This window comes from Chenopodium album, chromosome 17 (assembly GCF_948465745.1).
Source record: "Chenopodium album chromosome 17, dcCheAlbu1.1, whole genome shotgun sequence".
NCBI lineage: Eukaryota > Viridiplantae > Streptophyta > Magnoliopsida > Caryophyllales > Amaranthaceae > Chenopodium > Chenopodium album.
This window is the reverse complement of record NC_137850.1, coordinates 38,554,903-38,564,417: the sequence shown is the minus strand read 5'-3', so window position 1 is coordinate 38,564,417 and position 9,515 is coordinate 38,554,903. Positions and strand designations below refer to the sequence as shown.

The 9,515-nt window shown below is 34.1% G+C and overlaps 2 long non-coding RNA genes across 2 annotated transcripts; one reads left to right on the top strand and one right to left on the bottom strand.

The window, feature by feature from the left end:
- Window positions 1–922: 922 nt before the first annotated feature.
- On the top strand, window positions 923–3,959 carry LOC145587929 (uncharacterized). Its single transcript, XR_014101497.1, has 4 exons — window positions 923–1,308; window positions 2,409–2,649; window positions 3,029–3,212; window positions 3,633–3,959. It is a non-coding gene; the product is annotated as an uncharacterized LOC145587929 (long non-coding RNA).
- Window positions 3,960–5,950: 1,991 nt separating this feature from the next.
- LOC145587928 (uncharacterized) lies at window positions 5,951–7,781 on the bottom strand. The gene is made up of 2 exons (XR_014101496.1): window positions 7,445–7,781; window positions 5,951–6,229 (listed from the first exon to the last, which is right to left on the bottom strand). It is a non-coding gene; the product is annotated as an uncharacterized LOC145587928 (long non-coding RNA).
- Between the last annotated feature and the right edge of the window lie 1,734 nt (window positions 7,782–9,515).

Here is a 9,515-nt window from a genome sequence, read left to right as displayed (position 1 = left end):
ACTCTTAACCCTCTTTCTCTATTGAGGTCGTACTTTGAATTCTCTATTGAAGCCGCACTCTTAATTATCCATTGAAGCCGTAGGCTTAATTCTCCCTTGAAACGACTAATGAGCCTTTTGTTCTCGATTGAATCAGCTTCTCAAGTAGATTTTGTTTTTTTTCCTGTTAAATCGTCATCGACCATCATTTTCACAATCTAGGGTTTGCTTTAATTTTATTTTCATTATCTTTTTTAATTTTAGGTGACTGATTTGTAAGTTATTATTAAGATATTGCTGCAAACCTCAATTGGAGACTAGGGTTTATCGAACCCCCAAATTAATTTTTATCTGCAGGGTGTTCACTACTTTAATTGCAGTTGCTATCATTGAGGCTTGTTACCATATCTTCCGAGAGAAGTGAAATTGAGAAACTAGGTTTTTTTTTTTTTTTTTTTTTGGAAATTATCTTTAATTAATTTCTCTATGAAGCGCTTGTTTGTGAATTTCTAGGTGTCGCATTTGCTGAGTATTGGATCTTCTTCTTCTTAGGTTAAATGTTATGTGTTGTCATATGTTATTTAATCAATCAATCAATCAATCAATCAAAGCCTTAATCCCAAAAGTGGGGTCGGCTAACATGAACCAAATTTGATTATTCCGTGTAGTCATCAACATAAATCTTTCTCCTCCATCCCTTACGATCCAAAACTTCATCCTCACGTAAATCCATGCACTTCATATCCTTCCTCACTCCTTCCAACCAAGTCATCTTTGGTCTCCCTCTTCCTCGTTTAATCCCTCCATGGTCCCACTCTTCCACTCTTCGCACCGGTGCACCCTCGGGTCTCCGTCTTACATGTCCAAACCAACGCAGACGATTTTCCCTTAATTTATCTACAATGCCCGCCACACCTACTTTCTTGCGAATAAATTAGTTACTTCTGTTAACAGATTAATTAGTTACTTCTGTTTTAGGGTGTTTAAGATATTGAAGGTGAGGTATCAAACTATCAATTGTTTTCCCATCTTTTTAAACTCAATTTTGCTGTTGATTGCTATGCCATATGATATTAACACAATAATAACACAACTCATCCAAATTATCAAAGAAATTTCTTCATTTCCTGAATGCAAAAACACTTCCAAGAGATTATACTCGATTTTGGTGCGTAGAGTTAAGCTATTGAGCCCACTTTTCGAGGAATTAGTTGATAGAGAAGATGATGAAATTGAGTTGCTTCCTGTTGACCAAGAATCACTTTTAATCGTGCTGAAATCTGCCAAAGATTTGTTCAAATGGGTTCAGGAATCCAGTAAACTTATAAGGTATAATTTAATTTATGTGTCATTTTGTTGGGTTTTTGTTAATTTTTTATTTAATGATATGGGGTTACGGTTTTTTATTGAGTATTTTGATTTGATTTGGATTTTAATGCAATTCAATTAGAAATAGTGCATTTTTTAGGTGGTTTGAGAAGTACATATTTGCTTGATTATTGATGATATCTTCATTTAATCAATTATATTTGCACAATTTGATCCATGTTAGTAAAGTTATTCTGTGTTCTATGGAAAATTTGTTGTGCTTGATTTTGTATGTGAATAAAGGAGATATGAACTTGGTTTATGTACATAACACAAGGCAAATCTCGATCTAAGAATGAAGCACAATTATATTGTTCTAATCTAGAATGAACTGAATATGTTGAATTAGCTCATTGAAAGGAATCGGTATCATCTGAAGAAATGAAGAAATTTCTTTGATAATAACACAATGTAAGATTGCTATTATCTGTCTCTTTTTAGTAATTTATACGAAGATGTTCTCAATTAAGGATGGGCTTTTTCCATGCTCAAATTTTCCTATTTGGGTTAGCTTTAATAATGTCGGTTTAGCTGTAAAAACCTGTTGATCTTTATTGTAATTGCAATGCCTTGGTTTATGCCCACCAACTGTTCAACAAAATGCCCAAAATATTTTGTTTTTATGGAATGTTATGATTCATGTATGCGTAGGATAGGCAAAGCACATCCCTATTAAACCAATTCATGCCAAATTTATGCCCGTCATCATTCTACTCATTTCAATTTATTTAAGCTTCTTGATTAGACAAGTGTTTTGGTTTACTTCTCACTTTATACACTTATAGGTTATAGATACTCGATCGTTATCAAATATGTATATTAATTTATATTTGGTTTATTTGAAGGGAAGGGATATGGATCCCTCCCCTGCCCTCTGCCCCAAATTATTTCCCCTTCTCTCTCACGTTCTCTTCCTTTTCATTCCCTTATCTTTCTCACACTGTTATAGACTAGTTGTAATAAGATTTGCAGAGATTTATGATTTTATTCTTATATTTTATCTTATTCTTGAGTGACAATTTGACATTGATTATTTTTTATTTTAATGGTTCTTTATGCAGGCTAATAAATAGGAGTTGTAAGCTAGTGGGTAGTTGGGTTGCTGTACCCAAGCTGTAGATCTCTAATGATGAATGGATATCTACTCGAAATTAGGTGAAACTGAGATTCATCACTCTCAACTTCAGCAAAATGGGCACTTCCCATGTCTTCAAATGCTTCTCACTCCTCTGTTTCCCCTGATGTTTTAAATCCTCTCATTGGCTTTCTCTCTCTTTCCCAAGTTACCTTTGGTCCCAAGAGGTCTGCTTTCTTCTATCTCTTTTTTCTTTTATGATCATCATATTTGTGCTAATGTATTTTATATATTATATTTGTTTTTTTTAATTAATGTATCAAATTTATGTGCTCATCTCATTTTTGGGATTCGGGGGATAGGTTAATTAGATATAGTTCTTTTCTTTGGAAATATTAGCCACTGATTACTATAATTGTGAAACCATCTACTTTTATTTTTACTTTAATATGTAGGAAAATTGAAGCAATTTTATAGTATGTTTATACTATAATACAGCTTCAAATTCTAACTTGAAGGTGTAGTATGATAAAAATCAAATGAGTAGTATCTTACACTGTCCTGCATTGCCACAGAGGTTTTGTCTTATCAATGTTTTTCATGTAGAGAATATTGCAAAGGGCAATGATATAAAGATGATCAGAGTCAACGTCATGGTTTGGATGCAAGTGGCAATTGCCGATAGCGCAATCATCAGTTACAGCATCAACAGCTAATGACTTACGCCTCCAACATCAAACACACATCAATCTTGAAAAAGCAAGAGCTGCAGTCGAAGGTCTTGTACACAGTATGCATTCTTTTCCTTGTTACTTGCCTTCATCATTTAGTCATTTCTGCCTCTAAATTTTGTTTCTTGAATTGAGTTTTATATAGCAAACCCCATGCTACATTGAGTAGATATGATATATGCTATCTGCAGAAGAAGAACATGTCAAAGAATTGGATTTTAAAACATTCTGTATGCCCATTCGTTTAGTAATATGCTAATTAATTAATTTTGCTTGTAGTTAGGACTTGCTATTGTGTATACCTAACTAAATTGTGCTAGGTCATCAAGACCCTTGATCTGATTGTAAACTCATGAATTTCAGTAGGAGTTGTACTAGCTGAGAGAGATAGGGATTCTGGTTGTCTGCTTACGATTTATTCCTTGAATTATTAGTTTGTATACCTGTCCGATTTTTAGGTTTTTGTTTTTATATTGTAGGTGAGGATACCTTGGTAGGCTTGGCCACCGAACCTGCAAGGAATGCTCTTCAGATGGCAAATGTTGAGCTTGATGATATTGATCTTGTTTTAATGTGCACCTCTACACCCAAGTGCTCTTGATGTCAACTACTCTTGAGTTTATTTATTTCAACTTTGTTGGTTGTGTAAACTTTTAACATTCAACTTAATGTAACTGTTAGTTATTATCTGGTGGAGTATCTAAGCCTATTAAAAGCCTTGTAATTATTTTTTAATTTGTAATTAATGTATACTTTATAATTAACATAAATTTTGTTAAAATAGTATTAAATATAGTTTGTATATCATTTTGGAAAAATTGCATTTTTTTTTTTAAAAAAGAAAAGACTATTTGCAACTGGCATAGTCCTTAGCCAGCTGGCCTAATACTATGCCAGCTGCAAATAACCACTATTAGCAGCTGGCCTAATACTACGCCAGCTGCAAATAACCACTATTAGCAACTGGCCTAGCACTATGCCAATTGCGAATAATGACTATTAGCAATGAACAAGCGCCAGTCGCAAATAATACTCATTAGTAGCCCCTGCAATAGCAGCCCCACGTGCCAGTTGCTAAAAACCACTTTTTGCCAGTTGCTAATAGCATTTTTTCCACTAGTGCATACAAGCAAAGACGACGTCGGTAGATACTTGGGAGGATCTAATACTAGTAGAAAAATGCTATTTGTAACTGACGAAATTGACTTTTTGTAACTGGCATTGTTGGTTGCTATTGCCACCGTTACAACTAGTAAAAATTATTTGTAACTGACTTATGTTAGTTACTAATAATGTACTATTCGTAACTGACTTAACCTAACGCCAGTTACAAATAGTCTATTTTCCAAGTTAGAAAGCATACTATTCATAACTGACGTTAAGTTACGCCGGTTACAAATAGGGTATTATTGTAACTGGCATAACCTAACGCCAATTATGAATAGTGTATTATTAGTAACTAGCAATTGTTAATGCCGGTTACTAATAGTGCTTAATATTTTTTAAAAAAAAATTTAAATGGCAGCAGTAGCTGACGCCACTACTTCCACCACCCATATGCTACTTTTTTTTTCACGTAAAGCAACATAAATTATTAATCAACTCTTGTAATGAATATCAATATAACCAATGTAAGACCAAATTTAATAGACATCTAGAAATACATCAACTATAATTACAAACATATACATGTCACTAATTCTCAACTATAAAGGACATATTATTATCCTGCAAGAATGATAAGAGATGTACAATGAAATGAACAAAACAGATTAATCTGAGAAAGTCTTGTAATCATCCTCTCGTAAGCTCATTCACCCTTTTGAAGTTGCTTAATTGTAGAATAACCTTGAAATATTATTGACCCCTGCATCCAATACCTGCCTGCCTAATGGTTATCACACAAATCAATCTCAAAGAATCTCAAGAATCTTAGCTCATTGGATATCCTAAAAAGTTCTAACAATAAAACTTAAGTTTTAACTAAATCAAGTAGTGATAGTGGATTTCTTTACTTTTTGAATCTTGAGAAGCTTTGGTGTTCAGTATTAAGAGTGCCTAAATGCTATGTGATTAGAAACATGTAAACTATTCATGATGCATGCAAGGAACTATAAAATGCAATTAATCAAGTTGCATGATAAGGGGGGACATCACCCAAATGCATCATATCCAATACAGGCACACATAATAAGTTCTACCAAGAGCCATTATTATAAGCAAGTTCAGAGCTTAAATTCAACATTCACCTCTAGGGTAGATGCAACATAAAACTATACAAGTATATTCTCAGAATAATGGGATCTATCCGTCAAATAAAAAAAATTAAAAAAACGAATGATGGGCCCAACCTCAACATCTCAGGATATAGAGCACAAAGTATCAAACCGCGTTCATGGCACCATCATCTCACTAAATTTTCTGTAAAAAAATCTTGTTGAATAGAGAAAAGCAATACATGATTAGGAATTTAAGGTACATACTCGTAATCTCTATGTCTCTTAGTCGAAAGAAATTAATCATAATAGTACACTAATATTAGCATAATAAAGAAAAACAAATTCGTGTAATGTAATCACCAGGTCAATCTGAAAACTTATGCAAGTTCTTCATGACACACGCACTAATTTGTCTTTATGGCTTCAACTCATGTCTTACACTCGACACCACAATTTCTGTAGTTCATATATTCACTATAACAAAACAAACTAACACTTATTTGGTAGAAAAAAGTTTTCAGTATAGTGAGCAAATAGTTATAAAATAACACATTATATACCAGGAGCAAAGCATATAGTTATAAATTAACTCGTACATTTTATATCAAGAGCATACATACAATGAGCAAATAGATACTCTGCATTGTGCATAGTAGCTGCTCAAAATTTTACATTCAGCATTTTTATCTTACATGTAAAAACAGAATATTTACCATTCAAATGATGTAGTTTTAGCTCTTAAGAGCCATCCAAATTATCTATAAACTGCCAGCATTAATTGCCAGCAAACTGAATAGCTCAATTGTGGAAGCTAGCCCATCAAAACATCACCATTATCGCCCTCACCACATCCACACCTAATGCAACATCATAAAATAAAGAGCAAAAAGACTGGAGTATAAATAAATATTGACAGATTGGAGTATAAATAAATATTGACACACTACTTAATTTTAACTAGTAATTAACTTTTTTTACTATAAATGTTTGCACAGTTGCATGTTAATCTTTTACTTAACTTTCACAAACCCTTGATTATTTGTTCTTCAAATTATTTTTGAATTTATCCAACAAAAACATTCAAATGCCACGATTTAGTTCGAATAAAACTTAATATATTTAATGAACAAAGCTCCACCTAATTAAAACACAACACTTGTTGTAAGTACCTGAAAGAAACAGAATTAAGAAAATTAAGCAAGATATAGCCAGATTAGTACTGCCTTTGTTAGTTATGAGGGCAGTAAAACAGTCATACAGGAAAATGTCATCAATGATACAGGATAAATTAAAACTAACGAATTTTAATCATACGTCAATACTTAAGTCGTCTCAACTTATAATATCGCCTTCATACTGATTGAAATCATTTAACATCTGAACTCTAGTTATGTACTCCTATTTCTTGACTTCATTTTTAAGATATCCAAGTTTCCAAAACATAAATAAATTTCACTAAAGTTAATATCAATATACTATACATAGTTTTGAGTTTTTGACTTTTGAGGAATCTGAGTACAGAGATGTGAATAATATCTCCAAGCTCACATTTTGTATGGATTGTCCAATACTCCAATTCCTTTATTTTATTGAACTAGAAGTAGAATTTGTCTCACAAGAACAAGAACTATCAACATATCTGAATTCTAATCATTTAAGTGGTTAAAAAAAATTCTGAGCATTTGTCAGATAATGAAATTAATTATAAAATTGAGTTTTGAAGCAGGGTGTCTCAAACTCTCTACAGAGGTTCTAATCACGAATTCACAACCCAAGTTCATATTGATTCAACATTTTTGATTCACTCACGGCACCCTAGCACTAGCAAAGAAAAAATTGACTTAAAATTTTTCGAAACCTTATCAAAAACCACATTTCATCAGAAACTCCCAAAACATCAAAGCCTAAAACATACAAACTAATAATCTCAAGATCAAATTCCCGATCAAAATAATTTAACCAGCTCCAAATTCAATCAATTAGATGAATTACTGGAAATAATAATTTAACCAAATCCAAATTCAAAATAATGAAAACCTAATTACTGGAAAAAAAGGAGGGAGATCAACGACCATGTTTCCTGGCATGCTTAAGATGACGGCGTTCCTCGGGAAGAGCAACAAGGTAAGAGAAAGCCATAACACCAAAGCAAACATCGTAAAGAGGCATGATTGAATCAGTCTCGATGTATTTGGCATGGTAACTGTCGATTCCTTTGGCGAATGATTCCTTAAGGTAGGAGAAAGATAGCATCACCTTGTCGGGAACTTCCTTCACTGTAACACCTCGAAGCTTGTTGATGAATCTACGCACGCCATTGTTTGTTCGATGAAAGAGAAAGACAGAGAAATTGGGGATCGAATTTAGATGGTAATCCTAGGTCAAAGATCGAATTTTGATTGTAACCCTCCAGAAAGTGAATGATGGGGCAGTGCAAAAGGTAAAAAAGAGGGAAGGGGCAAAAATGTACTTGTACTTTTTGAGGGGCAAAAAAGTCACTACACTATTACTAAGGGATTTGCATATGGAAAACTTAACGCTTGTTTGGCATCATTTTTGGTTTTCAGTTTCCTATTTTTTGAAAACCAAAAACAGGAAACAAGAAAAAGGTGTTTCCACTTTTTTATTGTCAGGTTTCAAAATTATCATGATTTTAATAAGTTTAAATAATTTTTGATTCATTATAGGGCATATATCATATACTTTTAAAAAACAAAAAACCAAAAAACAGAAAACCACAGCAATGCCAAACGAATCCTTAGCTTCTCACTTTTAATAGTTATAGTTATAGATAAATATGTAAAAAGGGTTTTAGACAGATAGATTTCAACGAGAAATTCCCTTAAAAAAAATTCCAACGAGAAATTGTTTCCTTTCTTTTAAAAAAATAAATAAATTGTTTTCAGTAACTTAATATTTGTAACCGACGTTTGTAAGTTAGTTACAAACTTTTTGGTCAAAGTTTCTTTGACTTAATTTTTGTACCTGGCGTTTGTAAGCTAGCTACAAACGCTTTGGTCAAAATTTCTTTGACCTAATATTTGTAACTGGCATTTGTAAGCTAGTTACAAACTTTTTAGTCAAAGTTTCTTTGACTTAATATTTGTAACTAGCATTTATTTAGTCAGATACTAATAAAACTTCAAACAATGATAAACCACATATTAGTAACTGACATTTACTAAGCCGGTTACTAATGTCATGAAATACGCGGAAGCTCGCCCGATCTACGGTATCTCAACGAATGTGAAAGAAAAACTTGGAGAATGGAGTGGTACTCTTGACTTCACCGTGGCAGCAATGGATGACTTTGAGATGGTATTGGGAATGGAGTTCCTCCATGCTAGTAAGGTGGTCCCGATACCCCACCTGGGCTCCTTACTTGTTGTAGCAACCATCCCTGTCTCTTATGAACATGCTCGCAAGTTGAAGCGGGGAAAGGTCAGAAAGGACCCTTCTTGTCAGCGATGCAACTCAAGAAAGGATTGAAGAGGAATGAGCTAACATTCCTTGCTACTCTCTCGATGAATAAAGATGAGACGGCGATAAACCTTCCTCCTTCCATGGAAGGGTTACTCAAAGAGTTTGCGGACCTCCTCCCTAAAGAACTCCCGAAAACTCTCCCTCCTCGGAGAGCCATCGATCATACCATAGAGTTGGTGCCTGGAGCCAGACCTCCTGCGAGAAGCCCTTACCGAATGGCGCCTCCCGAATAAGTGGAACTACGTAGACAGTTGGATGAGTTACTCGAATCCGGGTTCATTCGACCCTCTAGAGCCCCCTTTGGTGCACCAGTTCCTTTTTCAGAAGAAACAAGATTGGAGCTTGAGATTATGCATCAACTACCGGGCTTTAAACAAGCTGGCGGTGAGGAATCATTTCCCCATACCTTTGGTGGCCGATTTATTCGACCAACTGGGTGATGCTATTTACTTCACCAAACTGGATCTTTGGTCGGGTTATCATCAAGTTCGAATTGCCCAAGGAGACGAGCAGAAGACAGCCTGCATCACCAAATATGGAGCTTTTGAATGGTTGGTTATGCCGTTTGGGTTGACTAACTCTCTAGCAACATTCTGCACGTTGATGAACCAAGTCGTCCATGAGTACCTTGATAAATTTTTAGTTGTCTACTTGGATGAC